At 45.2% G+C, this 26,906-nt stretch overlaps 1 protein-coding gene across 2 annotated transcripts in view; it reads right to left on the bottom strand.

Moving 5' to 3' along the window:
- Positions 1 to 26,906, bottom strand: part of TDRD9 (tudor domain containing 9) — a 2,642,469-nt gene that overhangs the window by 1,998,337 nt on the left and 617,226 nt on the right. The window lies entirely within an intron of this gene.

Raw genomic sequence — 26,906 nt, 5'->3', positions numbered from 1 at the left:
TAACGAGCACCTGCTCCTCCGACCAGCCCATATGCAGACAAGCATAGCTGGGGGTGAAGCAGGGGCCCATCACCATACCAAGCATCTGTTTAAACACCTGGTTGTTGAACAAAAAAGTGTATAATATATATATATATATATATATACACACATATACATATATATATATACATATACACACACACACACACACACACATATATATATATGTGTACACACACACACTAACCTTCCGTATTATTACAATTTGTTATAAAGACATGCATCATAAAGGCATCTGCATGGCCAAGGCATGTGTGGTAATGGAGGTATGACAAAAGCTGTTTTACTTCTTCCACCAGTTCTTTATTTTTGATTGTAGCTGCAGGTGAGGCCCACCATCACTCAGTTTTGGGGTAGCGCTCGTTTTTCCTTATCAGACTTTAACCAAGAGCAAGTAAGAGGAAAGGACACATGGGGAAAGAAGGAGGAAGAACAACAAGGAGAAACTCTGACAAAGGGCGTATGCATGAATGTCCCATTTACTAACTGGTAATCTTCATTACTGCAAGTCCAAGTCTTCCTTAATACGGTCCTCATATGTAAGATTCCCTCTCCTTCTGGCAGAATCTGCTCCCTTGCTTCTGAAAATGGCTGCCATTACCTAGCAGCCAGCAGAAATAAGGGAGGCGCTCCCAAATCAACTATGTTTAGTTAATAAGTGTACTAAGAGAAAAAGACAAAAGCACCTATAATCAATCCCACCCTTGGGAGGGATGGAGGGAAACAGGACTATATTGGGTAAGACTTGGAGTAATTACAGGTAACTAACCGGGGCATTACCTACTGGTCCATCTTTCCTGATACAGTAGTCACATTTGAGAGGATACCCAAGCATCACCTGAAATAGGAAATGCTGGTGGCCCACCGCAAACCGAACCAATCTTTGGTGACCTGGTAAAATGGGAAGAACATGCGTCTCGGAGATCTAGGGAAGTCAGGTAATCTCCCTGCTTTAACAGCCTGAGATACTGTGCAATGTAGTCATTTTGAAAGTGCGATGTTCCATGAACTTATTGAGCAATTTGAGGTCTAGCGCTAGACAGAAATCGCCCGATTTCTGGGTCAAGAACAGAATTGAATAGAACCCCTTGCTTAGTTCCTGAGACAGCGGGCAAATGGCATTCTTGACCAGTAGAGCTTGTACTCCTTTTAAAAGAGCTTGACGTTTCACCTTATTTCTTGATAGCAGGTTTAATTGAAAATGATAGTTTGGTTGCTGAAGAAATTCCAGACGATACACCTCAGCAACCAAAGAGACCGCCCATTTGTCCAATATTGTCCGCCTCCATAGTATCTTCGAAAAAGAAGAGCCGACCACACGCTAGCTGCTCCTGTTGATTGTCATGACTTGGTGGTAGTGCGAGGACAGAGACTGGGTCATGTCGGCCATGACCCCTCCCTCAAAACGGCTGCAAGCTTCCCTTAACAGTTGTAAAAAAGGATCTTTTGTAACCAAAACTTATACCCTTAGGAAAAGATCTGACCGGTGTAACCAATTTCTTGTTCTCTACAGTATGTTTGATCATTTCCACTAGCTGTTGCCGAAAGTGAGAATGACTGTCAAACGGTGATTTCATCATAATTGACTTTTGTACAGAATCTGACTTCCAGGTCCACATCCACAGGTAAAGACGAGCTGACACAGTCACCCCTGATGTAGCAGCTGATGCTCACAAATTATCAAATGATAAGTCTGACAGAAAACAGACCTGCTGCTACATAGCACTGAGATGGGATGAACAGACTAATCCTTTAGACATGTGCTCTGACAACTGATGAAAGTCCTTGAGTAGGGGACTGAACAGTGTAGGTGGTATACGTATTGACTTCAGGGCAAAGTAGGAGGCTGCATAAGCTCGCTTAACAGCTCCTTCCACCTTCTCATCTACAGGATCAGGCAGGAAAGTGTCTTCAGCCACAACACTGCCTTGAGATGAAAGGCCTGCCATAAGGTCATCCACCTTAACCAAGCTGGGAATTCTTAAGAAAAGGGTAATGTCTGGCCAGAAAACGAGAGAGAGGACTTATCCACATCCCCCCATTCGTGCTCCAATCCACGTCATATAGCAGCATGCATGGGTAACGATTTGGGCTCAGGAGATGACGCAAAATTCCTCTTCCACTGCCACAGGTTCAGTAGCAGGCAAACCAATATTGTCCCTTAAAGGCTGCAAAAACTCAGAGCTCTGCTCCAAGTGTAAATCTGTCTCTCCTCTTATCCTGGGATTCTACATCTAAATCCTTCCTGGAAGGTAGAACCTTTCAGGTGTCAGACGGACCTGTGTTGTCCAAGGCTTTCCCCCTACAGTGTGGGGTTCCTCAGGGCTCCTCCCTGAGCCCCACGCTTTTTAATGTCTACATGTCCCCCTAGAGGACGTCATTGCCCCATTTGGTATAAAAACAGTCATGTATGCCGATGACACCCAATTGGTGGTATCTTTAAACCACTCAAGTAAATGCCTGGACAACTTGGCGGATTGCCTAAATAACATCCATCGCTGGATGTGTGAATCTCGCCTCTAATTAAACGGAGAGAAATCCGAGATTCTTTTGCTAGGCAACCCACGCAAACTCCCCACGTCCCTCTCTTGGCCACCATGCATGGGCTTACCCCCTACCCCGAAAGCAGAAGTCAAGAGCCTGGGTATCTGGCTGGACCAGGAGCTCAATTTTAAAACCCAGGCCAGGAAAACCTCTGGCATCTGCTTCGGTCTCATTCAACAAGCACGAAAGATCCTTCATCTACTCCCCTTCCAATCTAGGAAATTGCTTATCCAGGGTCTGGTGAACTCCAGACTGGATTATGGAAATGCCCTGTATCTAGGAGCTCCTGCCTCAGTCATAAAAAAACTGCAATACGCCCAAAATGCAGCCGCCAGACTCCTTACAGGAACTAAGTCCAGATGGTCCGCCACACCGGCTCTTAAAAGTCTCCACTGGCTCCCGATCAAAGAAAGGGTCACTTTCAAGACCCTATGCATTACACAAGTTAATGCAAGGCAAAGGCCCGCCAATCCTGAAATCCATCATCAAACCCTACCACCCTAACAGACAACTCAGGTCTGATTCTCTCTCCCTTGCCTGTATTCCAAGAATAAACAGAGCCCGATCGGGGGGAAGATTGTTTTCCTACAACGCCCCTAAATTGTGGAATTCTCTTCCGCTCTCCATTCGAAGAGAACACAACCTACTCACTTTCCGCAGGCAACTAAAAACTTGGCTCTTTCCATAAATATCTCTCTCTCCCCTTCCCCTTCTGGAATAATAGGTTGTATGTCAGCGCTGGGACGCCATAGGGTAGCTACGCGCTTTAGAAATCTAAAAAATAAATAAATAAAATAAATACATCAACATCAGGATCTCCATCCATCTCTTAAATATGAGGCAATTTAGGAGTGAGTCCCTCCCTAACCCTAAAAGCGGCCTTCACATCTCTCTCAATCATTGCTCAACAAGGTTGGGTGCAGTAAGCACAGAGAATCTGACCAAGGCTTCCTGCACTTGGCCGGTTTCTCAGGTAACCTGAAGTCTTGCGAGAACTCGGACGCGCCATGCTGGATTGGTGTCACGGACCATAAAAACCAAAGGAGGCTGCTATAGCGATGTGTTACAATCTCAGAAACCTTTACAAAATACTCACTAGATGATGTCATAAGTGATGTCACTGACCACGTTATGAGTGATGTAATATGTTGGGGGGGGAGAACTGAACATGTGACAGTTGCTTTTAAAATGTTATGCTAAGTTACAGATAGTGGAGATGCCCAAATTATAAAAAGGCCTATGAGGTGCTATAGCCCCAAGTAGATAACTGCTGCACTGTTGCACCTTCAAGAGGTGTTTAAAAAATAAAATGAGTGATGTAATATGAGAAGTCCTAAGCAGTGCACTACTGACTTTCTATGGGTTTGTACGTTTGAAATGTCAGCCTAACTATAATGTCCTTGTAACGTTTGTTTTTGTTTGTGAATTCCTAAGGTTTAAAATAATAAAATCCTAACTATGACGTCATGTAACCTTTGCGTTTTTCATTGAATTTCTATACATTTCCAAACGGAGTGGGGGGTTGACTGAAGTGACAGGCCTGCGGCCAAGTCCTGCACTCAACCGCCCCACATACTTGCAACCTCACACTATAATGGAAAAAACCTAAGTAGGCACTTAAAAGATGGAAAAAAGCAAGGGGAAAGCAGTGAAAACTAGGAGAAAGCAACGGGAAGGCACAGAAAAAAATTAGGGGGAAAAAGCAAGAAGAAAGCACTGGACACGAGGGGAAGATGAGGGCACACAAAATATGAGAGAAAAAGGAAGAAGAAAGCAGTAATAACAAGGGAAAACCAATGAGTGCTCATACAAAATCAGGTGAAAAACCAAGTCAAGATCAGTGAGAAAGAGGGGAAAAGCAAAGAGAAGGCTCAGCAAAAATTGGGGGAAAACCAGAAGAAAACAGTGAAAAAAGAGTAAAGGACTGAGAAGGTAGTGAATATGGTGAAACAACAAAGAGAAAGTAGTGAGCATATATCATTTTATTATTTTTTTGGGTTCCACGGGTATTCAGCGGAACAGTAAACATAGACAGCCCATTGTTTTTCTTACGATCATTTGATTGGAATGTATCAGCGAATGCTGGTACGTGGATTGGCCTAATTTAAAAATATATATTTTAACTATATAGAAGCCTCTCGTTTGAACTACAGCATAAAGATGAACGTAGTTGAAACCATATACACTGTACTGTATGTTTTTTAAGAATTCAGAAAGGTGTTAGAAGGGATGGCAACACACTGTGCCAACAGTCACAAACTTGTGGCATTTAAAATTCGAAATGTTTTTTGATTTTTTTGATGCTGTTAAAAAGCTTTGTAGGTATTTTTTTTCTGCTTACATTTTGTTGTTGCTGTTTCAGGACACGTTATTTCCTGAGCAATGCCATGCTGTTGCATCCAGTTTATTGGTATGCATTTTTTGGTTAGTTTTTCCATCCATACTAATATTATAAAGAGAGAGCCCAAACCTATGAGGCGGGTAATCTCAGTAACCACAGCACCAATCACGACACCCAATACAGCGTTGGAAAGGGCAGTTGCAGCAGAAGGACATAGGCTATGCAGACGGCGACCATATAATTATTATTTTTTTTAAATTGTTTTTATTAACTTTTCAAGAAACAGTGGTATTCATCACAATCATACAGTGCAAGACATACAATTGTACAGCAGGACACCATATACATTTAAAAGGTAAAAGAACCGTGCAAGCAAAGTAGTCCCTTGTGGGCGTGTTTGCGTTGTGCTGTGGGCGTGGGGCGTGACTAACACTGGGGGCGTGTGGTACGGCCATCACATCGTGGGCTGTGGGCGTGTGCTGGGGGCATGACAAACGCTGGGGGCGTGACAAACGCTGGGGGCATGTGTCCGCCCTTCAATCCATGTGAGTCGTATATACAAGCGCCAATTACGTTGCTGCGTAGCATCAAGGGGCACGCTGGGGGCATGACACGCTGGGGGCGTGAGAAACGCTGGGGGCGTGTGTCCGTCCTTCATGCCATGTGAACGCAATTGCGCAGCATCAAGGGGCACGCTGGGGGCGTTGGAAATGCTGGGGGCGTGTGCTACGTTCCGCCCTTCATGCCATGTGGGTCGTACATTAATCAGAAGATCGTCTGCTGTGGCCGTGTGCTGGGGGCATGACAAACGCGTTCAGCTTGAGGCCTGGTAAGTAACATTACTGCAGCCTCTCCTGCGCGCTGTTACTGAACTCTCTCATTCAACGAAATTAGACGCGCCTGCTACCATCAACCAGGGCTCTAGCCGGGCTCAGGCGGCGGATCAGTACACTAATTACACGCGCCTGCTAACATCAAACAGGCCTGCATCTGGGTCTCAAGCGGGGGAACACGCAAATGAGCGTGTCTGCGGGGACAATTACTGCAGCCTCTCCTATTCGCTGTCACTAACCTCTCTCATTAAACGGATTTACACGCGGCTGATAACTCTCATATTCAACGACATTACACGCGCCTGCTAACATCAACCAGGGCTGTAGCCGGGCTCAGGCGGCGGATCACTACACCAATTACACGTGCCTGCTAACATCAACCAGGGCTGCAGCTGGCCCTTCTCCGTCCCTATTCTAATGAAACAAAAATTTTTGTCTACCGCAAGATTTAGAAATAAATTGCCCTTGCCAAATACACACATTACACACATTCTATTTCATACCCGGACAACGTCGGGACGGGTTGCTAGTTAGATAATAAACACAACAAAAAATGTTCTTGTTAGAACCACCATTCAATCAATGCAAGAGACGACTCTCTTTATTATTGTACTGTACGCATCTCTCTATGTTATTAGGTATATGTGATGTGATGTGAGGCGACATTTATATAGCGCACTATCACTCCAAGGAGAATCTTGGCGCTTAGACTCACCCAGCTGAGTTGATGATCCACAGCTGTACTGTCCACCTAGGGAAATAGAATTCACACTAGTGCTTTACATGCTGGTTCCGACAGGCTATAAATTCAGGTTTTAAGGGCTTTCCTGAAACCTTGTTCAGTTGTAAACTGGCGCAACTGGTCGGGTAGTTTATTCCACACCCTCGCGCCAATCACTGCCAGGGATTTTCCTCCCTTCGTGGAAAGTCTGAATTTAGGAACGATGAGTAGGTTGGCTGAGGCGGACCTAAGAATTCGGGGAGGATAATATCTCGTATAAGTTTTGTGGAGATATATCGGGCCCTGCAAGTGAAAAGCCCTATAGGTGATAGTTAGTACCTTAAACAAAATGCGTTCATGGATAGGGAGCCAGTGGAGGGCATCCAGTGCAGCAGAGGCCGAAGACTTTCTGGGCCAACTAAGTACCAGGCGAGCGGCCGCGTGCTGGACCATCTGAAGCCTGTGAAGGGCCGATTTGTTCGATCCTGCATACAGGCTATTACAATAATCTAGTCTAGATGTAATTAATGCAACTGCCACCGTGCGCCTGGCTGCCAGGGGAAGCAAATCAAAAAATTTCCTTAGCCCCTTTATGATATTAAAACAGGATCCTGCTACCGCCCCTACTTGCTGTTTGAAACATAGGGAATCATCAAATTTGATCCCTAAATTTCATGCTGCACTGATTGTGCTCAGCGGTGCTTCAGCATCCTCTGGCCACCATTTCTGAGGGGCAAAAGTGTTATTAAGCCCAAACGGCAGAATTTCCGTTTTAGCGGAGTTGCACTTCAGATGGTTATTTTGCATCCAGGTAAATGTCGCTGCTAGACAGTTTTTAAGGTTTTGTTCTGCATTCGTCATGTCCTTACCCAGGACTAGGACCAGCTGCATGTCATCAGCATAAGCAATAGTGCTGATGTCAAAGGAGAATAACTTGATCAGGGGGACCATGTAAAGATTGAAAAGCGTAGGGCTCAAACTTGAGCCCTGTGGTACCCCTGTCATCAGTGCCTTTTCCTCTGAGCAGAAATTCCCCAACGTAATTACTTGACGCCTATGCTTTAAAAAGTTCTTAAACCACTCTAATGCGGTTCCTGCTATGCCCGCACTTGCCAGGCGGTCCAAAAGAATAACATGGGACACCGTATAAAACGCCGTCGATAGATCCAAAAGGATCAGGACTGCCTTCTTGCCCTGATCAATGGCAGCTCGTATGCTTTCCGTAGTAAAGAGAAGGGCAGACTCCGTTGAATGCTGGGCTCTAAAGCCCGCTTGATTAGGATGAAGTATGTTATTCCCTTCTAGAAATGCCGTAAGCTGTCTATTTACAAATGTTTCCGCTACTTTACAGAGAGCTGGAAGGAGAGAGATGGGGCGCAAGTTGGACTGGGTCGTAGGGTCCGGTAGTGACTTCTTCTGGATGGGTCTTACCGCTGCGATTTTTCATTGTGCTGGAATTTCACCAGACAGGAGCGATGAGTTAATGATGGCGTTAATCATGGGATTTGCCTCCTCTATCATGGCTTTTAACAGAACCGGGGGACACGGGTCAAAGGGAGATCCTGACTTAGAGATATGGCCTGGCGAGTATCCTCCAAACTAATCGGGGAGAAAACCTTCAAACAAGCCGTATTAGCATTAGTCCTAACCAATTCTTTAGGGTCAGTTTGCTCAGCCGGAGGAAACGCCTTAGTAAGATTGTGAATTGTTTGTTCAAAAAAGTTAGCTATGGAGTCGCAAAGAGTCTGGGATGGTGGGATATCCTGTATCAGGAATTTAGGATTTCTAAAACTATTCACAATTTTGAAGATTTCCTTTTGCTTGCTTTTTGTAGATTCGATAGCGGCCGTATAAAAGTCGGCCTTCGCACTTTTAATCAGGGTATGATAGTGCCTCCTTGCTGTCTTGTACCTATCATGATCTTTGCTATCGTAAATGCGACGCCACCTGCGTTCTAATGTTCTGACTTCCCCGTGTGTTTCTTTTAGTGTTTTTGAGAACCAGGGCGCAGATTTCTTCTTATGGCCAGGTCTTATCTCTGCACCTACGGATTTTGTCTTATTCCCTATGGCACTGATCCATTCTCCAAACCGCTGGTAGTCTATAGAAGTATTCCCTGTCAGAATGGGTTCACCCATCTGAAAAAGTCCGGGTGATCTATAATTTTACCCCAACATGGCGTATTCCTCCTATTACTTTGAGCATGCGTTTTTATTGCCGCACTACTATCTACCATGATGCTGAATGCAATAGATTTATGATCTGACCAGATTTGAGTCAGGGGGGGCTCTACTTTCATATTCTCTAAGTTGGAGCTAATGCTGTCCAACATATGGCCCGCTTTGTGGGTAGGGTCTAAAATTTGCATGGTTAATCCAAGGACATGTATTATATCCCTAAAACACATTACACTCGGATCAGTAATATTGTCCAGATGAAGATTCAGGTCCCCCAGTAATGTAAAATTGGAGAACTTGAGGGTCAGGTTACTAAGCACTTCCCCCACACTTTCCAAAAACTGAGTGGGCGGCCCTGGTGGGCGGTATACCAACGCTCCAGCAAAAGTAAATGAATTGTGGACCTGAAGGCAAAAACCCAGACTTTCTGCTCCTTTAATATCAGCTAGCTCCGTAATCGTACGTCATAGAGTCTCTGAAAATAATCGCCAAGCCTCCACCACGCTGACCTGGTCTGTCCAACCTCTGGATAGAGAAATTGGGTGGGAGGGCATGTACGATGTCGGGATTAGACCATTCTCTTAGCCACGTCTCGGTAACAAACAGACAATTAAGCTCACCCTCCACTATTAGGTCATGGACGTGTAGTGCATTCTTACACATGGAACGTGCATTTATGAGTCCACCAGTTATCGCCTTGATTGCCCCTTTCCCTTTAGGTCTTTGGAAGGGTTCTAATATCTGCTTACATCCATAATAGCTAATGGGACCTAACCAAGTATCTACATTAATAGTCTGAAGACAGCAATTAGGCTGCTTATTAAGTGATACTATCCGGTCTCTGGACATTTGGTTAGTGATGGTTACCTGAGCAGCATGTCCGGCCCTTGGCCCGTCCTCAGCGCGGACGGGCGCAGACGTGCTGGACTTTGGCTTGACTTCTGCGCGACAAACGCGCGTCCGCTACGCGGAGGCATATCCGTCTGCCTTTATACTGGTGCCTAAAGCGCTAGAGCGCTGTGACTTTTCCTCGCCTAAGATTGCCGCTATTGTGATTCGGCGTTTTAGTCTCCTTCTACACAGCGCCTATCTCGGCTGAGTGAAGGGTGTCTGCGAGATAAGCTGGATGCAGAGTCCTGCAAGGGTGAGCAAATAAAATGCGGCGAAAGCAAAATGAACCAAGTAATTAAAAAATAAAGTTACAACACATGGAGTATGTCTCCCGGCTTTCCGCCTCAGGAGGACAGTAGAATCTCGCGAAGCCACGCGCTCCCTGCCTTTATACTGGTGCCTAAAGCGCTAGAGCGCTGTGACTTTTCCTCCCCTAAGAAGGCCGCTATTGTGATTCGGCGTTTTAGTCTCCTTCAACACATCGCCTATCTCGGCTGAGTGAAGGGTGTCTGCGGGATAAGCTGGATGCAGAGTCCTGCAAGGGTGAGCAATTAAAATGCGGCGAAAAGCAAAATTAACCAAGTAATTCAAAAATAAAGTTACAACACATGGCTGTATACTTCAGTAAGTCTTCGCAAGTTTTTCTCTGTATCAATGTGTGCCTGGGCATATAAGTCTGTGTGTGTGTCAGTGCATGCATGAGTGTGTGCCTGTATATATAAGTGTGTGCCTCGGTGTAAGAGTGTAGGCAACAGTGTGTACCTGGGTGGCTCTGCATCTGTATCAGTGAGTGCCTGAGTGTGTCAGTGTCTTTATCTGTATCACTCTGTCTGTGGGGATCTCAGTGTATGCATCAGTGTGTCCTTAGTTGTGTCAGTTGTATGAATGAGTGTGTGCCTGAGTGTATCAGTGTATGGGGCAGTGTATGGCTCAGTGTGCGCCTGGGTGTATCTATGTATGTAGGAGTGTCTCCTGAGTGGTTAACTGCATGAATAAGCGTGTGTGTGTGTCTGTGTATGCATATGTGTGTTCCTGGGTGTCAAAGTGTATGGATGAGTCTGTGCTTGGGTGTGTCAATGTAAACCTAAGTGTGTGTCAGTATCTGTATCACTGTGACAATGGGTGTCTCAGTGTTATGTATAAGTCTGCATGGGTGTGTCAGTGTATGTAGGAGTGTGTTCCTGGGTAACTAACTATGTATAAATGTGCTCCTGGGTGTCTCAGAATATGGATGAATGTGTGCTCGAGTATGTCAATGTACACATAGGTGCATGTCAGGGTGTCTATCACTGTGTCCATGGGTGCATCAGTGTATGTAAAGGAGTGTGCTTGGGTGTGTCAGTGTATGTATAAATGTGTCCCTGGGTATTTCACTGTATGAATTAGTGTGTGTCTCGTGTGCTTGTGCATGCATCAGTGTGTGCCTGGGTATAATAGTATCTGAATGAGTATGTGGTCGAGTTTCGCAGCATAGCCAGCAATGTCTGCCAATGTGCTATTGGATGTATTATAAAGCTTAAAGAAGTAATTTGTCACCTACATAGGAGGAAACAAAATGGTTCCATTGATCTCTGTAAAAAGAGAGAAAACAGAAATAGAGATTGTTATATATTATAAACGTGCACAGTAAAGTTGAAGTTTCTGCAATACAACTGTGTATGTTAATAAAGCATTACAGAGCTGTAATACTGTAAAGGACTTAAACATTTAATTCAAACATTTAATTTTTGTCTTTTTTGCAGTTCTCAGATTTTATACTTCTACACCATAAACAATGTACTGTATTAAGATTCATTCTTGAACAGTGGGGGGAAAAGTTTGTCACTATCAATGACACTATGCACTGCACTGACTACAAATAGCTGATCAATTTTTTTACCTATATTAACTGAAATAATGTAATTAAACAGATCTTAAAAATAATTCTTGGAATAGTAGAAGTGGTACAATACTTCTTCTAAAGCATAGTTGAATTTTGGAGCCCATTTTTAAGACATCACTACTGGTAGGCTGATTGATGTTTTAAACACGGACGATCCACATAGAACAAATACCATATTCCACTTCTTTAATAGTAATCCTCCTTAGAACTTTGGTTGAAGAAACAAAAGGTAATAATTTGGTAGTATGAAAGGCAACTTTTGTTGGAATGTAAGGTTGCGGTCATTGCATTCCGTCGATTCAGTTTCACTCTATAAATAGACAGTATAGGGTCCAGATGTTATATTAAGTCCTTCGTGAAAGATGACAGGTTTGCACCAAAGCACACAATCACAGTGCAGAGCAAAATCTCTTCCATGGTTCCTGTTCAATTGTACTTTTAAAATGTGGTATATGAAAGAGTAAATTGAGAACAACATTTGCATGCCAGTTGACACCAGAAGGGTTTGATAACTGGGAACCTACAACAGCTCCCTCAGTCTCCAATTTTTCCCTTAGAACACCTTCCTTGTCTCTATTATTTCAGGAACATCTGTTGATTTCGCTTGGGACAGATTAACAGTTTCTCATAAATGGAATACTATCCTAAATAAGGAAAGTATACACTTCCTAACCGATTGTACTCTCGGACACAACTTGCATCGGCACTAACTTTCCCATCATTGAAATCAACCAAAAACAAACCGGACAAGGTTCTAACTTGAGACAATGCTACATGACATTCCTTCTTTAAATACAGTACTACCAATATTAATAACAGTTGCATCTACTATTAAACCTTGAGATTTATGAATAGTTACAGCATACGCTAGAGTGAGTGGGTACTGTTACCGCCAGACATACAAGTCCATTACAAGACAAAAATGTACAACACATCGGCTAATCTACTTAACGCCATCAAACTGATCAAATGTTATGGCTAAGTAGTCAACCTCATCCCTATTTGGAAAATTAATGAAATCAATTACTTTACCCATAGCACCATTTACTAATCCTTCATATTTAAATAATGCCACACAATTACTCTACAGTTTTTGCCTATGCGTAAACACTTTTCAAATCCGTAAGTCCTCGATACAGATTTCTCCAATGAATCTAATTTTACCTGTAGTTTTCAACTTAACACTAATGTCACTGCCTGGTGTTACATTCTATTGATAGCTAAATGTCTTCTCTCTCCAGATTCAGTAATTTTTCATTACAATTGGAGCACTCTTGACATGTAGGCATTAAACAGAATATGGATAACCCTTCTTCAATTAAACTGAACATTAACTGTGCTGCTATGTGGTCAGAGCAAGATAGTTTGTTGAAAAGTTGACTTTCTATGGTACATTTCCCCTCTACTCTGTCCTTCAGGATATTTCCATATTCCACATCAGATACTTGATGCATATTCTTCAGTAGTTTCTTATACTGGAAGTTTAGCCAAATGTTTACATTGCCAATACTTCCCAAAGAATTCCTAATTTCATCTTGGAGAAGTGTCATGAAAACAGTCTGTCCTTTGACGGGCATACATTGCGGTAGGTCACCAATGGCCATTAAATGCTTTCCACCAAACAGCACATCATACACTATTTTTGAAACTGGTTGCATTCTCAAGTGTATGAAGGCAAACATTAAGTTTGAGACCATTCTCACCTCTTGGAGGATTAAAAGCTTCATTTTCTTCAGTACTCTTGAGACTTCATGACAAGCTCCACCCTACAACTTCTAGTATTCCAGTTTCCGGTCATGTTCAACAGGTAGCATAAGTAGTCAATGTAAATTAATTCCTTTAATGTAATGTGCAGCTAATCCAGTTGGTGCTGTTACTACGCACACCAAATTTGATTCTGCAATCCTCTGTAGGAAAGCGGTGTGTACTTTAACTAAAAAAGCATTCGCAGTGCCAGCTTGTACACCAACATATAATAGTATTGGCTTAAATGATGAGCATTTGCATTCATTCTTCAAGTGAAGACATCCATGCTCTATTTTAACTCCATATCAATTGCCTTCTGTTCATTGTTCAATTGTCCAACTAACTGCTCCAAATCAACTCTTTCCTGTCTCGCTTGTTGCACTGCACTTTCCACCTCATTCATGACTATTACAGCTTAATTTTCAATAACTGGTTGTCCAAGAGGACCTTGAGGAGTCTGTGGTTCAGAACTTTGGCTGCTTTGTAAACTCTTCTTAGCTATCTCAGTAGCAAAAGTTTCGTCCTGTTCGTTCTCATCATTTAACATTTGCAAATAGTTTGGAAAGATTGAACACTGAATGTAGCTTTTCACAGTATTGAAAGCATCTTCGTAGCAGTCAGTCTCCAAGTAATTGTTATTCAGCACGCCAAGGCTTGAAGAGTTGTAGAAGTGTCAAATAGAAAAAACTCTTCTGTCTGGAGTCTGGCAACCAAGTTTACTGGGATTAATTCGATTTCTTTTTGTGTGTCTCACAAAACAATCGTCACATCTAACTACTGCATATTTACTCTCTTCTATGTTTTCTATTGCATTGCTTCTGTAGCTGTAGTGTTGAAGTACTTCATAAAGGCACATTTTCTAGATGTGAACTCCTTCAATAGTATGTGTCCAATATATTTGATTTCGCAATATATTTACTTTCCGAATCGAATTCTGCTAGGTACTGAATTTCCGGGAAAAACCTCAAAAATCTATTCCACATGCTTGTTTAGCCTAAGGTTACCCAAACAATTCCTGTAGACTTTAAGTACAAACTGACAGAGCTTAACCTATTACTGCATTCATAGGACCCTATCTCTCTATGGGAAAGCATTTTCAAGCTGAAGCTGTACAATTTCTTGGTTAGAGTCTTTTCTGCTGAAATCTCATCCCATCTCTCTTTCATCTCAGTCTTCTCCGATTTTGTAATATAGGAAGTGATGTAACAAGCACCCGCGATGAAGATGTCTGCAACAAGTTGTACACCCATATTAGCATGCCACATTTTGAGAATCACAGGGTTACAGTGATTAATATACTTGGAGGCCTTTGTTCTTCTCAAGTTGTATGTGTTTTTTTGTGATTTTCCTGACAATGGATGTCAGACAGCAGCTAAAAAGCTATTCACTCTTCTTTGGGAAATAACAGCTTGTGGAAATCCTAACCGACATCTTGTGTAAAATTTCCTTTGCATCTGTATTTGACAGTACTTTCCACAACTATGTGTTTGAAAGACAGAACTTGTTGTCTCTGACCTTTTTTACCACTGTCTTTTGATATAGCGCATGTCACATACTTTTCTATGAAGGAGGGTGCAGACTCATCACTGTCTATTCCAAATTTTTACTCATAACAGCATGTGGATATGAGGAGCACCTCAATCAATCAATCAGGGTAATTATAAGCGTGCTACTCACCCGTGAGTCTCAAGGTGCTGGGGAGAGGGGGAGGGGCAGCTCCGGTCAGTCAAAGAGCCAGGTTTTGAGGGCCTTCTTGAAAATGTATAGGGTGGGGATGCATTGGATGTTGGTCGGCAGCCCGTTCCAGGTCTTAGCTGGGATGTAGGAGAAGGTACTTTCACCGGTTCTTGCTGTGCGGATGTGTGGGGGTTCGGTGAGGTCGGCGGATCGGAGATTCTTTCGTTGAGGTATTGGGGTCCGGTGTTGTGGAGGCATTTGTAGGCTTGGGTATCTGAAAAGTTATTCTTTTCTCGACTGGGAGCCAGTGGAGGTTACGCAGGTGCTGGGTGATGTGCTTGTGTCAAGGGATGCGCAGGACAAATCTGGCTTGGGTGTTCTGTAAATTTGGGAGTTTGCGGAGCAGAGACTTGTAGTTCCCGGTGTAGAGGGCATTTCCGTAGCCCAGTCTGCTGGTTATGAGTGTGTGGGTTGACTGTATTCCTTGATTAAGGAAACTCCATTTGAAGGTCTTTCAGAGGATGTGGATGGTGTTGAACTAAGTGTCGTCTGCGTAGGATACTATGCTGAGTCCGTGTTGTCGGACGTTAGCGGTGAGGGGCCCAATATAGATGATGAAGAGTGTGGGGTTGAGAGACGATCCTTGGGGTACTCTGCATTTGATTTCCGTGTGTTCGGAGAGGAAGGGAGGGAGTCAGATTCTCTGGGGTTTTCCGGTGAAGAAGGAGCGGAGCCAGTCAAGGGTGGTTCCTGTATGCCGGCTTTGTGGAGTCTGGCGGCAAGAGTGCGGTGGGAGACTGTGTCGAAGGCTGCAAAGAGGTTGACCAGGATCAGGGCTGCGGTGTGTCCTTGGTCGTGAAGAGTGTAGATGACGTCTGTGGCGGCAAGTACAGTGGTCTCAGTGCTGTGGTTGCTGCGGAATCCGGATTGGGAGGGGTCGAGGATGGAGTTTTTGTCAATGAATTTGGTTAGTTGGACGTTAAAGGTCTTCTCAGAAACTTGGGTCGCAAAGGGGAGGACGGAGATGGGTCAGTAGTTCTTGAGGTCCGTGGGATCTGCAGAGGGCTTCTTGAGTAGAGGTCTGACTTCTGCGAGTTTCCAGTCATCGGGAAAGCTGCTGGTTTCAAAAGTGGTGTTGATGGTGTGCCGTAGTTCAGGAGTGATGGCAGCGGCTCTGTTGAAGATGTGTGGGGGGCAGGTGTCCTTAGGGACGCTTGAGTGGATGCCTTTTATGGTTGATGCAAATTATTCAGTGGTGACTGGGGTCTAGCAGGAGATGGTGGGCTGGCTGGCAAGCATTGCCAGAAAATGGAGTAGTTCCGGAGTCAGGCGTCTGGTCATTGAAGTAGTCGTAGAGGCCCTTGATCTTCAGATGGAAGTAGGAGCCAAGCTTGTTGCAGAGGTCCTGGGAGGGGGTGATGTCTGTGGTATCGCTGGAGGGTTTGGTGAATTCCTGGATGACGTTGAAGAGTTGCTTGGAGTTTCTGGCATTGGCGAGGGTTTTGTTCTGGATGAAGCCCTTTTTGGTGGATCTGACGTGTTGGTGGTATTCTGTCATGGTGTTCTTGTAATTGGTTCGGTCTCCTGAGGATTTGCCGTTTCTCCAGTTCTCGAGACGTCTGCAGGTACGTCTGGATTCTTGGAGGTCAGTAGTGAACCAGGCAGCCTTCCTGGGGCGCTGTCTGTCGGGGTTACCTAGGGGTGCGATCTCATCTGCGCCATTGGAGATCCATCTGTGAAGTTCTTCGGCTGCAAGGTTGGCGTCGGTCGAGGAGGCAGCGGCGTCACGGTTGAGGGTGGAGGTGAGCTGCTCCAAGGTTATTTTGCTCTAGTTTCCGTGTGGGGGGCGGGGTGCAGGTTTGGGTGCTGAGGGTTTGTCAACGTGGAAGTATACGCAGTGGTGGTCCGTCCATGGGGGTTTCGTGGTGAGGCTGAAGTGGATGTTGTTACCTCCTGCGAAAATGGGGTCGAGGGTGTGTCCTGCCTTATGTGGGGGTGGTGACGAGTGGTTTCAGTCCGATGTTGGCGAGGTTGTCCAGGAGGGTGGCGGAGTACGGGTTGCTGAGGTTGTTATGGTGAGAGTTGAGGTCTCCGGTGAGTAGTCCATGGAGGTGATAGCGTGGGATGCAATGAGGTCAGCAAATAGTGGTGGCGAACTCAGTTTGAGTTCTGTAGATGAGGGTGCCTCTATGGGTCGTTCTGGGAGTCGTCTGGATCTGGAAATGGTGGTGTTCAGTGATGGGCGGGCTGTTACTTGAGCTGGTCATGAGTTGGAGGGTGCTCATATGTACGATGGCAAGTCCCACTCCTGTGCGGTTGAGGCGGTCCTACCTCTGGATCTTGTTTCTGTCCGGATGGCGGTGGCGATGTCGAGGGCGGAGGTGGAGTTGGTCTAGACTTCTGTTAAGAAAGCAACGTCTTGCTTGGTACTTTTTGCGTCAAAAGAAATCAGTTACTTCGCCAAGAGGAGGATTTGTTTTGCTGAAGATAAACAACAGCATGGCTTTAAACCTGTGGTTAAAATATCTACAAACATTAGCAGGATCCAAAGAGCAAAGTTCTCCTGCTCTCTTCATATTGATGACCTTAATGTTTGAGTTTGCTTCTCTCAAAAATTCAAGCAGGTCATCCTACGCATACTCATCACAACTGAGTGTCAGAAAACAGGTAGGTGCAGCTAGGTTTCTAAAAACATACATTACAGTTTTCCATAATGACGATACCAATACTCGTTGGTGCCACGTTGGCACACCATAAAATTAATCAACTTAATCAACTTTTCAACTTTTCCATGAACTTTCACAACAAATTTCTTTGCAGAGAGATTTTCAAGATTAACTCCTGCCTTCAGTATGTGGTTTACAGCACATGATAGTCCAGACAAGTCACTGTCAAACAGAAGATGGAATAAGTATGGAATACACTGGAGAAATCTACCATCTTCAGAATATAATCTGGCTGACTGGTATTCAGCTGCTGGAGTTTGTATTGGGTGGTCATCATAGCAGCCACCTGCTCCAGTGGGAAACAGTAAGCCTCTAAACCTTAATCCCACTCATTCATGGGAGCTCCTTTTACATGTTTCATTTGAAAGACTCACCACCACTCAGCCGACTGAGGCGCTGAGCGCTGCACGACCCTAGAGGCAGCCGGTGGAGTAATCGGCCATATTGGGGGTCACAAAAGAGTGGCGCTCCAGTCTTTTTCGCGCACAGCGGACCACATAAAAGAAGGTGGTAACACGCAGGCGCCACACTAGAAATTCCTGAGGCGGAAGCCGGGTTTTTTTAAATTTGCACTGTTTTGTTGCTCATGCACCTACTTTAAAAATTTGACACGTTTAAATCCCTACATCTCTTATTGCCGGATTTTAGTCACCACCACTCAGCCGACTGAGGCGCTGAGCGCTGCACCACCCTAGAGGCAGCCGGTGGAGCGAGCGGCCATCTTGGGGGTCACAAAAGGGTGGTGCTCCAGTCTTTTTCATGCACAGCGGACCACATAAAAGAAGGTGGTAATGCGCACGAGCAGCGGACGCGCCGGCGGCACGCCAAAGGCAAGCCCGTCTGCGCCCGTCCGAACCCAACCAAGCCCAGAGGCCACGGACCCTGACCAAATCAAGTTAAAGTCCATACTTCCAACGCGCATATCATAATCTGCTGACAAACTGCACAATATCGGAGCCTACAAACTAGCCAAACACCGAGGAGACACATGCTGTACAAAGAAGTTCCTGTAGCTTGCAGACACTGCCTTTTTCAAAGAGATCTGTTAGTAGCAAACGCTTTTTCACCTAGGCTCTTGGCAGACCGAAGTGCAGCAGGCCTAAATAGCATATTATGCAATGTGCGCTCCTTACCAAAACACCCTTTTGAAATATGGGATCTGATCACCTCCCATTCCCCTGAAATATGTTTTCCCACGGAAACTTGGCTGAACCCCTCGAATCATCACCTTATTAATCTGACCATCCCAGAGGACTGCAAATTCCTACACTTGGACCGAGAAGGTAAAACAGAAGGAGGAATAGCCATAGCTTTCAAAAACCATCTCTCTGTAAATTGGATATCCACTTTAAAGAATAACAGTTTAGAAATAGGAATTTTTAAAGGTCACCACATCCCCCACGGATAGCTGGAACGGAGCACTAGTAGATCGTCCTCCAGGCCCAAGAGTTGACTTCACGGACAAACTCAAGACTATACAGCCATCCATGCACTCGCATCTTATACATTTCTTCTTTTGGGAGACTTTAATTACCATGGTGAAATACACACAACCCATGAGGTAAATAAACTCCTTAATGGCCTGGAGCAAATTGGACTAACCCAAAGAGTTAAAGGCCCAACTCACCGGGCGGGCCATTCATTAGATCTAATTTTTTCCAACATAGACAACTTGATCTGTAATACTCCGGTGCCCCTCACTTGGACGGATCATTCCATGATAAAGTTCTTCATATTACATCCTTGCTCAAAGAACTTACTCCAGACTGCAGGGAGGAAAAACAAGTGGCATACAGATCATGGCGAAACCTTTCCCTAGATACCTTTGATGAGGCGTTCTAAGTGGAATTACAAAAGAATGACTTTGAAGTCTCCACAATGTTGGACACCTTTAACAAGGCCTTTGTGAAAACACTGGACTTTGTAATCCCAATAAAAAATAGCAGTGGCCCTACGCAAAGGCGGGTATCAGCACCTTGGTATTCTGCAGAGCTGAGGTCGGAAAAATCCATATGTAAGAAACTAGTGAGCGAGTAAGAACCCCAGAATAGACAACGATACAAACAAGCATTGTCTAGTTACCATCTCAGTCTAAAGTCAGCTAGAAGCACTTATATTATGAACCAAATTGAGCTCTCTAGCAACTCCTCAAAAGCTCTTTTGGACATAGTAAGGGATTTTGTATCCCCTCAAGTCTGCAAACAATCCCCCGTGGAAACTCAAGAGTTCTGTAACTCCTTAGCAGTCTACTTTCAGGAAAAAAATAGCCAATATCTATACCAATTTTTTATCTACCGCCACGCTGAATCCGGAATCTCTAGGCTACTCCGAAGGTCCAGCAAAGCGGGTAGATTGTACCCTTGATTGCTTTGAACCTACCTTGCTGGAAGAGGTATCTAAGGCACTGTCCACTGCCAAATCAGGCTCACCCAAAGACCTCTGCCCTCCCAAAATGATGGCCCTACTAGCCACCAGCTGTGCTCTAGCCATCCAAAAAATGTTCAACCAGTCTATACAATCAGGTACTCTACCTACAATTTGGAAGGAATCGTTCGTACGTCCAATACTGAAAAAGCCCTCAGCAAATCCTCAAGATCTTGGCAACTACCGCCCAATTTCCCTGCTCCCATTACTGGCTAAATTGCTTGAAAGTATTATCAACAGGCAACTAAGCAGTTATCTGGAAACCAATCTAATCTTGGACCCTTCACAATCGGGCTTTCGCCCGGGTTTCAGCACGGAGACAGCCATTTAAGCCGTGACTGACTCCCTTAGGCTGACTTTAGATGCAGGTGGATCAGCTTTCTTGATCCTACTAGACCTCTCTGCGGCATACGATACCATCTCACATACAAAGCTCGCGGAGAGGCTAGCCTCCTGTGGCATTCAAGTAGTAGCCCTGAAATGGCTACAGAACTTTATGTCCGACAGAACCCAAACAGTCATCCTGGGTCCATATCAATCAGGAAAAATGCCTATGGGCAAGGGTGTACCTCAGGGCACCTGCCTGAGCCCAACCCTTTTTAACATATATATGGATCCTCTGGCAAAAGTAGTAGAAAATCTGGGTTTCGAAACGATTTCCTACGCTGACGATACCCAGCTTTTGTTCACCATCGATCCTAATCCAGAAGCTGACAACAGTACGTTTCTCCATGGGCATATTGGCAATTGCCAACTGGATGTCTGATAACTGTCTCCAGTTGAACCCTGTAAAAACGGAAGTCATGCTGCTGGGAAAAGCTGCGGCGGTCTGGTCTAACGAATGGTGGCCTTCACATTTGGATATAGCCCCTGTACCCAAAGTGTCGAAAATCTTGGATTAAAATTGGACCAACTGCTAACGATGAGGGAGCAAATAGCAGCCACGACGAGCTCTTGCTATTATAGCCTACGACTACTTCATAAAATCCTCCCATACATGCCTACTAATCACTGCAGAACCTTCGTTCAAGCAATGGTGATCAGTCGCTTAGACTATGGCAGTGCCCTGCTGGCGGAAGTGGGTGAGACCCTGCTAAATAAATTACAGGTTATTCAGAATACAGCTGCCAGAATGAGCTTACATATGCCAGCTGGCTCCCCCTCCGAACCCTTGCAAAAAGAACTGCATTGGTTGCCAGTAAGGAAGAGATCCTTTTTTTAAATATGCTGCCTTACTTACAACGCTCTAAATGGTGGAGGCCCGTACTATCTACGAAAGAAACTGGTAAAACAGGTACTAGCAGAAATCTGAGATCAGGTTCACTTGAGTCGCACAGGGGGTAAAGCCTTTTCGTATCTTGCGTCAAAGTACTAGAACAGATTGCCCAAGGCCCTGCGGGAAACTCCGACTTACTGCACCTTTAGGAAACAACTAAAAGCCTTCCTGTTTTAAAATATCCACTGACCTGACTCCCCGCCATCGGGTTTTTTTTTTCTAGGTAGCGCCGAGATGCCCCAGGGTGAGTTTTGCGCTATAAAAGAGCATTTAACATAACATAACAAAGAGTTCAATAGCCTCACCAATTCCTTCCTTAGAATGCAGGGGATGGATGCTATAGCGTTATAAATTTCTTCGGATTGGGATCGATCCACTTTTTCAATACGTCCACGTAATGGTAATGTTTCATTCTCCATACAAGTTACAACTCAAAGAACATCAACAAGTTTTATAATATACATCATCTAAAGAGATGTACACAACTTTTACTTGAAGGTCTATCAGTAGCTCAGTTGGTGGCAGCTTACCGGTCTTTGGTTCCATAGAAACTACTGCTTGAAAAGGATGTATGCACTTTAAGAGAATTGATTTATAAACTTAATTCTAAAAGTTCTTTTGAAATTTATACTAATTCTAACTTGTTATGTTTTGCTCTTGCTGGCATTTTGTTTTCCTCCAACGTATCATAGCAGTACTTGCAAATAATTTGCCATGTGGACAAATATACACCAAATTCTTGCAACTTATCTCTGTTCTCTTGTTCACTTTTATAGAACACAACTACATTGCACGTTCGGCTTTTCTTAGTTAGTGCGTCAACAACAAATACAGAGTGTGGTTTTTCTGAAGATACTGTGTTAAACCTTGCAATCACTTGTAAAGTTATTAGTACTAATGCCTGGGTCCTGTTCCCCTTATCTACACTAACCAACTCTTCATTTTCCATCAGCGTCCTGGCTCCCACCCCGTCCTTGCCTTCTGCTAATTGCGACAAGTCCCCACCCACCCCCTCAGGCTACTTAATGCCAGCTGCTGAGCGGCATTAGTGAACCAGTTTTGCCCCCGACCCCGCTCTCCCACGTGAGGACTTTGGGCTCATTGAGCCTCCTGATCAGCTTGCGGACTTCATCAGCGCCCCGGCTCCCTTGCCACCCCTGCCTTCTGCTCATCATAACCGGTTGCTAGGCTACCAGCCACCCATCATTTGGCTAAGCCTATGGCACTAGTATGTCACAGGCATAGCCCCCAGGATCGTCCATCGACCGTCCATCGCCCATTCACACCCTCAGGCTACTTAATGCCAGCCGCTGTGCAGCCGTCTAGCAGGCGTGCCGGTGGCGCATCAAAGACAAGCCCATCTGCACCTGTCCGCATTCATATTCCGCCCATTGCTAGAACCCCTGGTCCACCTATTGTCCACCACTACTCCAGCTCCGCTCTCAGAGGAATGGATCCAGGATGCCACACCACACTCTGCTGCACCTGCTCACCGAAAGACAACAAATTCGATTTTGACTGCCTCCACTGCCACTTTACCTGCAACTCCCCAGAACCAAGGACTCCTACAAAGGCTACCCACCACCAGCCCAAACTACAGCTACTAAACATCTGCTCCCTAGCCAAGCACGGCATCACCACAGCCAGCCCCAACTTGGTGTTCCACACAGAGACGTAGCTCAGGCACTCTTCAGCCCCGGACATAGCCACCGCCACTAATGACCGGCTACAAAATGACTCACAAAGACCAGCCAGGCAGACCCGGAGAAGGAATTGCCATCATCCACAAAGACCCATCAGGCTTACTACCTCCGACCCACCTTTACCGACATCGACACCTTAACTTCCAACTCCAAGCAAATGCCAAGTCAACCGTCAAAGGTACCCTTGCCTACAGACCACCAAGACCATATCTCCCTTTTTGCAACACCATTTCTGAAATCATCGCCCCACCCTCATCTTGGAATCAAAACACTACCTCTTACTCGGCAACCTCAACTTCCACATCGAAGACCCCTCAGACACCAAGTTGGCCACCCTGCCTAACTCTATGGACAACCTGGGACTCAAACAGATTATCACCAACCCCATGCACATGGCCAGACACACCCTCGACCCATCTTCACGTCCAGCGTCAAGATCCGGTTCAGCTACACAACCGAGCTCTCCTGGACACACCACTGCATCATCCATTTCATATCGCTGTCCCCCGACAAGCCACCGTCATCCCACTACCCACTGCCCGCAGCAGCTGGAACACCCTCTCTGAATCCCAATGGACTACCACCCACAACACCACCACCCTTCACACACCCGACACCAATCAAGCAGCAGCACACCGATCCCAATGATCACCACTAGCGAAGACTCCACGGCACCAACAAGCACGCCAACTTATTCACCCCCGAACGCAAAGCAGAAAAACGCAAATGCAAACTTCTGAAGATAAATTGGCGCACCAGCAGAGACCCAGGCAACCACACAGCCCTCAAATCCTACCACCATGCCATCAGAGAAGCTATGAAAGCAGCACTAGCCTCCAGTCCATAACCGCACCATGGAACTATTCAACATAGTCAGTGAATTCATTCTCCTTCCCGGACACCATCCAGCCCTCCCAGTCCCTCTACAACTCACTCCCCGACTTCTTCCACAACAAGATTGCCAACACCTACAAAACCTTTGAATCTCAACCACCCAAGCTGGACCTCCCCGCCCCTCACAGAAACCTCCTGTCCAACTTCCTGACCAACTAGACACCTCTCTACACCAAAACATCCATCATGTCCTCCATCCATTCCGGAGCTACCACCGACCCCTGCCCCATCATGCCTTCAACCTCAGAAAAGAAATCAGACCCCGCTCACCAGCATCATCAATGCAGCATTCAGCTCCGCCAGCTTCTCGGAAACCTGGAGGCACTATAAAGTCAAACCTCTTCTGAAAAAGCCCTCAGCAGACCCAACTAACCTAAATAACTACCACATCATCTTGCTCCTCCCCTTCTCGGACAATGTGCTGGAGAAAGCCTTCAACCGCCAACTGACAGAATTCAACCACCTGCTCAACCCCCTTCAAAATTCGGCTTCTGTCGAACCACAGCACAGAAACCGCCGTTATGACCACCACGGATGAGGTAAGAACCATCCTTGACTGCAGTGAGTCAACCCGTCAGTGGGCTTCAACACAGACTTCAACCACCTCCTCATCCAAAGACCTCACCACATCGGCATCTACGGCAACGCCCTCAAGCTGCTGTCCTCTTTTCTCACCATACGCTCCCAGAGAATACGCATCCCACCGTACACCTCTGACCCAAAGACCTTCTCAGTGGCGCACCCCAGGGCTCTTCACTCAGCACCACACTGTTCAACGTCTACATGACTCTGCTGGAACCCATCACTCGCAGCCATGGTCTCAACATCTCCCATGCGGACGACACCCATCTCATACTTTCCCTCACCGAAGACACAGACACCACCAGCGCAAACTTCCAGAATGCCATGACCAACATCATCGACTGGATAAGAGCTAACTGCCTCAATACCAAGAAAACCGAAATTCTCCACTTTCGGAGGGCCCCCTCGCCATGCGACAACTCCTTGTGGCCCTCCACCCTTGGACCGGCACCCACCCCCACCAGCCACAGCCACAATCTCGGAATCATCCTCGACAGCTAACTCTCCCTGAGGCATCAGATTAAATTGGTCACCTCCACCTGCTTCAACACCCTCTGAATGCTCTGGAAAGTCTTCAGATGGATCCCAACCAACATCGGAAGAACAGTCACTCATGCTCTCATCATCAGTCAACTTGACTACGGAAAAACCATTTAAGCCAAACCCACCACCCTCCTCCTAAAGGACCTCCAAACAATCCAGAATGCAGCAGCAAGACTCATCTTGGACTTGCCCAGACAAGCCCACATCATCCCCACCCCCTCATATCCTGCACTGGTTCCCCATCAAGAAGTGATGCCACTTCAAGCTGCTCACACACACCTATAAAGCCCTCCATAACACTGGACCAGAAAACCTGAACAACCGCCTGACCTTCCACCAGACATCTGCCGTCTGCCAACCTGGCCCTCCGCACTGTCCCCCACATTCTCTGTACCCAAACCAGAGGATGTTCCTTCTCCGCTGACTTCACGAGTAGACTCAGGACTTGGCTGTTTTTGTAGCTGCACCTTACGCAAGCGCCTGGATACCCCTCGGGGTGATTAGTGGACGCTACAAATCTCTGATTGATTCGAAGGCTCCTGTTCAGGACCAAAGAAACAAAACTAAATCTCTTCACAAACCTTTTCAACTTCTGCTAGTGTGGCATGCAACAGAGTTCTATTAATCTCTCCTAAACATAAGGCAGGAGTTTCTCCCATAGTAAACTTTCCTCACCAAAGTTTGCATTTTAGAGTGATGCACAGCTAACATCCTGAAGTGATGAAAAGTGCATGTGCCTGTGAATTACTTTTCTTACTCACTTTGCATTGATATAATCCTTATAAAATTGCTAAATGTGTCAACTGACTGCTGCTAAACACTGCAACTACTACTACAGTTCCATTTCTACACAAGTGCCTGTCTACACCTTCCTTGCACCTCTTCAGCTATCACTTTCTCTACATTCCGAGGAACAATCTCCTCTTTTGCAATAGGAAAACCCTCTTACCTCAAAACAACCAGTTGTATCAACTGCATGCACTAGTGTTCTCTCGTAAATAGCTTTCCTCATTAAAATAAGGTTCTGTACTAGAGCTGTGCTTCCATTCGTCTTTAAGTCTTCCAAAAATTGGTTTTATTTATAAGCATTTTTTAAAGTTTTTTTCTTCATGCACAAAACTGTTTTGTCTAGTGCCCTCATTCTCAAAATCAATACAATTTCCTCTTCAGAGCAAACGCTTTGACAACGACACTCTTAATATATTGTTTTCACTGCACTTCTCTTACACTATTCGTCCTTTGTAGAACATTTTGTGTTACTCTACTTCCAAAACATTTTAGCTGGTAACTCCTCAAACAGTTTGCCTCCATGACAAACTGCCTGTTTTCTTAGAACGTTTCCTACTGTAAGACACATGTACTCCGTGCTTTTTTTCCCAGTTGATTTCAAAATTCTTTTTTTACATAAGACTTTTGCCTCATTCTGAATCTTAAGACTTTTCTAGGGAGGACCTGGCCCAGGAACTTCAGGCTGGACTTTTCCCACAGATAGCAGGGTCAAGACTGATTTGCATATTGCTGGGTCCAAACTGGAATGGCATGTTGAGCAATAAATGATGGATATAGGCCCAGATTTCTGACCGGGGAAAGAGTGTGACATTGTTCAGCATTCCTTCCATCAACTTTTCTTTTTGCATTTGTCACCCTATGAGGAACGTGCATGCCCAGACATGTGACCAATGCTTGCCATGCCACTGTCAGTCAGTCAAAACCACTTTATTTGCTTAATAAAAACCATAAAAGTACATACCACACAACATGTAACACAACCGAATAATATTTTTTTTAAATACAGTTCATCAATAAACTTGAGGGACATAAGAAAAAACATGTAAAGACCAGATTACATGAATATGCTAATAACACAGGTTACCATCAATTAATATATAGCAACAAGTAAACAA

Source organism: Lissotriton helveticus, chromosome 9 (genome assembly GCF_964261635.1).
Source record: "Lissotriton helveticus chromosome 9, aLisHel1.1, whole genome shotgun sequence".
Lineage (NCBI taxonomy): Eukaryota > Metazoa > Chordata > Amphibia > Caudata > Salamandridae > Lissotriton > Lissotriton helveticus.
This window is presented reverse-complemented; position numbering and strand designations above follow the sequence as displayed.